Source organism: Octopus sinensis, linkage group LG8, assembly GCF_006345805.1.
Source record: "Octopus sinensis linkage group LG8, ASM634580v1, whole genome shotgun sequence".
Lineage (NCBI taxonomy): Eukaryota > Metazoa > Mollusca > Cephalopoda > Octopoda > Octopodidae > Octopus > Octopus sinensis.
In genome coordinates this window covers 26,858,495-26,864,261 of record NC_043004.1, presented here as the reverse complement: position 1 = coordinate 26,864,261, position 5,767 = coordinate 26,858,495, and positions in this window count along the sequence as shown.

Genomic DNA, 5,767 nt, shown 5'->3' with positions numbered 1-5,767 from the left:
TGTCTTGACAAATACATGTATTGAAAAAAATATACAGGATGTTCAAAAAGTCTCTCTGCAGTAAGTATTTTATTGCAGAATAAATATTTATAAGATGGTATAAGACGACAAAAGAATATATTAGACTTTACAAGACTTCAAAAAACTTTATAAGTGTTGAAAGTGTCGTCTTTCATTTTCAATACATAAGTTAACTCTTGTACACATATTTTAAATACATCTTGGAAAGTCTGATGTGGTATGGACTGTATGAAGGTTATGATTGCTTCTCTTAGCTCATTCATGGTTTTTGAGTGATTCTTGTACACTGATCCTTTACTTGCTCCCCAGAAAAAAAATCCAGGTGGTGTTAAATCAGGTGATCAAAATAATCTGCTCACCGAAAATCTCTTGAAGAAGTGTCATGGTGATGCACGAAGTATGTGCTGTAATTCCATCTTGCTGAAAGTATGCATTATTAATTTCGCTTCAGCGAGTTGGCCTACAAATGAATAGACAATATTTGAGCAATATCTCTCAGGGTTGATGGTGTCTTCAAAAAATATCAGTCCCACAAGACACTTTCTCGAAATTGCTTTCCATTCTCCAACTTTTTCAGTTATGTGTCCTGTGTGGATTCTCAGTGTTCCATATCCTTGTGTTTTGTGAATTTGTGTGTCCCAACAGATGAACCAAGCCTCATCGGTGTAAAAACACCCATCCAGCACTCCTATGCTTTTTTCGGCAACAAAGTTTTGGAACCAATGACAATAATGAAGCTTTTTAGCATGATCAGTAGTCTTCAATTCTTGAATGGCCAGCACTTTGTATGGAAAGAAATTTAATTTCTTTTTTACAGCCATGTGAGCACTTCCTAAGCTGATTTCCATTTCCTGTGACAATTTGCATAAAGACTTTGACGGGCTTGCCAACAATTTATTGGAAATATGGGAGAGTGTTTCACCTAAAAGAACAGTAGGCCTACTACTTCTTACTGTGGCTTCCACTGAGCCTGTGTTTCTAAAGTTTCTTATCAAATCCTGCACAGTGCCACAATGTGAAACAACAGTATTTGTAAAAGTTTCACTGAACTTCTATTTCACAGTATCTGTGTATTTGTTTCCAGCTTGAAACACCCATTCAACTAAAAACGTAAGTTCTTCAATGGTTAGCATGCCGACACACTGAAGGGTACACAATGGCTGAAACCCAGCCATTCATGTAGTGATAGTCAAGTTTTGCATGCGCAGGATGAAAAAAATTTACTGCGGAGAGACCTTTTGAACACCCTGTCATCCATAAATAATGCATTTTTTTATACTTTTATTTTTCAAAATTAAGATAAACAAAGTTCTTTTTTAATCTAAAATATACTCCCCTTCATTTTCTATAATGCCCTTCCATGTATCTGGTAGACTTGCAAGGCCTCTCTTCCAAAATTCACTTACCCATGACGAAAACTACTCCTCCACTACTGTTCTAACCTTATCTACAGAATTCATATATTTTTCTATAGAAATAATTTTGAAGACTGCAGAATGAATGATAATCAGATGGGGCAATGTTCAGCAAATATGGCGGATGGAGTCCATACAAAATCTCTCAACTGGGGTCCATACAAAATTTCTGAGTCCACAGATGAAATGCAGCAAATTGGAGGTTCATGATAATTTTTCAGGGGTCATGAAAAATTGTGCTTTAGACCAGTAGTTTCCTATGTGGATCCTGTAAATGAGTGTAAGAAACTTGTTTAAAAAACACCCTGAAATATGTTGCTAGACATATTTTACTAATTTATTAACTTAATTATTTACTATTTTACTTAACGTATTTATTTACTAATTTACTTTTCAAAACAAGAATAACAAAAAAAATTAAATAAAACAAAACAAAGCTGGTCATAAAATTCCCTTGGAAATTCCCTAGAAAGTTGAAAGAAATAATACTGAGAAGAAGCAAAGTCAACAGCAATAGCAGCAACAAAATTATAAGAATACATACACACATACATACACACTTGGCTTTGGTTTCAAAGAACAGGTTAGGCATAGCTGATCAGTGGTACCCAAAGTAATCACAGTGTATGTATGTATGTATGTATGTATGTATGTATGTATGTATGTATGAATGTATGCATGTATGTATGGATGGATAGATGGATGTATATGGGGAAATCAAAAATAAAACAACAAAAGTTAAAAGGCTGGTACACAGTGAATGTATTATGCTGACACTTAGTTTAAGATGGAAAATACACACACACACACACACACACACATATATATATATATAAATATAACAATAAGGGTTTAGTAACAAGTTACTTGACCACATGCGGAAAATTTTAGAAACAGCAGCCAAAAGACTACTATTTCCTTTTTCTACAAAAATATGTCTCCACAGACAACAATATTTGTAACTCACACATGGCAAAAAAGAGGGAAAATAATGAAATCAAACAGTCTTCGATTAATTATAGAAGCGTCTCTGGATTAGAATCATAAGACTCATTTCCTTTGTCAACATAATATTTCGATAATTATAAATCTGAAGATGCTAGTAGAACTTGCCCCTTATATTTCTGACCAAGCGTCATCAGAACATATAAAAAGCTAATCAGCATATTAACCGAAGACTGTTTGATTTCATTATTTTTCTTCTTTTTTGCCATGTGTGAGTAACAAATATTGTTGTCTGTGGAGACATATTTTTGTAGAAAAAGGAAATAGTAGTCTTTTGGCTGCTATTTCTAAAATTTTTGGTATATGGTCATGCAACTTGTTGCTAAACCCTTATTGTTATATTTATATATATATGTGTGTGTGTGTGTGTGTGTGTATGTATGTATATATTATATATGCATATATATATATATAGATATATATATATATATACACACACACACATATATATATATAGATATATATTATATATATATATATAGATATATATATATATATATATATTATATATATATATATATCAATAGTAATGGTAAGACAACAAAAGAATAAAAGAGACCTCGATATTGTGTAGATAGAGGAAATTATCTGTAAATATAATACGTGACAATTATTCGATTGCCATAGTAAAACTCTGAGTTTTGGATGTCAGGGTGGAAACCTGCACCAGCATCTCTTCAGTTATCGAGGCAATGAGAATATAGTAAAGAAAATGACCGTTAAATAAGGGAAAAAACCAAAAGGGAGAAAGTAAAAAGTAAAGGAGTAAAAATGCTCATAGCAATCGCATATACGCACATGTACATACATACACATGTGCATGCACACCCATGTACATGTTCCTATATGCATATGTTGACTCAGACTCGCATGAAACACATACATGCACACCCACACATACATCAAATAGATGCACATGTATATGCAACCATGCATATACATGTATACAAATCCACACACATGCAAGCACACACACACACATACACATACTCATACATGCAGTTATATTCAAATACACACGTGCGCGTGCACACACACACATGTGCACGTAACCATACGCACACAGTTATGTGACAATTATTCGGTTGCCATAGTAAAACTCCGAGTTTTGGATGTTGGGGCTGAAACCTACACCGGCATCTCTTCAGTTATTAAGGCAATTAAAATATGCTATATGTATGTATGTATGTTAGTTAGTTAGTTAGTTAGTTAATTTGGCTCAAAAGCAAATAGCAAGGCCATGTAGGGGGACATGGAGTGGTGTTCATGTAAAGGGTGGTGTTCATGTAAAGAGTTTAGGCCACTTGAGGTCAAGGGAGGCTTTGAACAAAGTGGTCGTCGGCATCTTCACCATCTCGTCTGGCAGCTTCTTCCACGGATCCGCAACCCAGACGGAGAAAGCTCCTCTCCTTCGATTGAGATGAAATCGTCACAGGTAGAGCTTTTCGGAATGACCCCGCAGCCGACGCTCTGGAGCAGGAGCGAAGAACAGCTCTTTCGAGAGGTTACACTTTCCGCTTATGATGTTGTGGCCGAGAATGAGATCACCACAGCGGCTGCGTTTTTCTAGAGAATAAAGGTCGAGCGTCCTCAGCCTTTCTTCATAGGACAAATTTTTGAGACCATGAACCATGTGGGTAGCCAGCTTCTGGACTCTTTCGAGATGCTGTATGTCTTGTATGTATGTATGTATCCATCCATTCATACATACATACATATTGAAATATACTTCACTATTTCAAAGCAATATTACAATGAAACAAGATTCTATATGTCTTTATAATGGCTACAATAAGCACTGCTGTGCCATTGTCTTAGTCTCAACACAAGACATCAGGCAAATTCCATTGATACAATTATGTAATTGAAACAATGAATAATGTATAGTGTGGTAACATAATCTGTAAAACTACAGGAAAACTGACATATTTTTCTGATTAAATTTTGACATGGAAATTTCAGTATAGATAGCATAACTTTAAATTACCAATTTGAAGTTTCAAATATTTTACCATTTAAATGCATACACATATATTCACACAAATATATCTATCTATCTGGCTGTCCGTCTGTCTGTCTGTCTGTCTGTCTGTCTGTCTGTATGTATGTATGTATGTATGTATGTATGTATGTATGTATATGTATGTATGTATGTACGTATGTATGTATGCATATAGAAACATACATACATGTATATAATGTATATGAATATTTACACATATATATATGTGTGTGTGTATGTGTGTATGTGTGGGTGGGTGGGTGGGTATATATGTATGTGTGTATATATATATATATATATATATATATATATGTGTGTGTGTGTGTGTATGTGTGTGTGTATACACACAGAGACACATTCTTTATCATGTTTTCTTATTTCATTTTGATAATTTTGTTGAGAGTGTATTTAAAAAGCTAAAATGTAGACATTTCAATGTGCAATTAATTTTCATATAACAAATTCAATAGCAAGGAAAATAGGATAAGAAATATAGTCTTAAAAAACAAGTAACAATTCTTATAACAATAATAATGATAATAATAGTAATAATAACATCAGCAACAGCAATAATATAAATTTTAATAATAATATTGATAAATGAGAAAATTGAGAAATAGCCTGTGAGATAAAGAGATTATAGAAAATAGGGTGACAATTTTTATTGTCATAATTGGTGCACTTGGCACAACTCCCAGAGAGTTACCTAAAAGTTTAAAGGATATTGGAATTGAAACATGGACTGTTGTCTTCATTACAGGTCACCTTTCATTAGCCCTGTTTGATCATATTCCAATCGGGCAACACAAAGATCACTATAAACCATAGGTTCACATCATTTCCAGTGTCTCTTATTGTGATTACTCTTATTGTGTTTCTTTGACTCATATACTGTGGCACAGTTGTATAGTCAGAGGTGTATCAGACAATTCCACCCTATTATTTTGGCTGCATTTTTAGTTTCAAACATACAGCAAACAGTGTCATAGCTTTTACCTTTTACAAATCAGATAGTTTTTCCTAATATGACCTTGGAATGTTTGTTGTGCAATATATCAAAAGGGGGAAATTTAATCCAATTCCATTTTCTTATAATCTGAGTTATAAGACTATTTTCTTTTTGCCTTGCTTTACCTCCTGTGGTGAAGAGACAGCTGGGTTTCACAAAATTCTTCCATATAATTTTTTTTATTGTAATTGTGATAGGTTTGAAAAATTCTGTGTTCATTTAGTGTTGAGGGAATGTCTGTTTACACACAGCTGCATGACAGACTGCCAAATTTGACTTCATGTAAAAGTTGCTACAGTTATTATTATTATTACT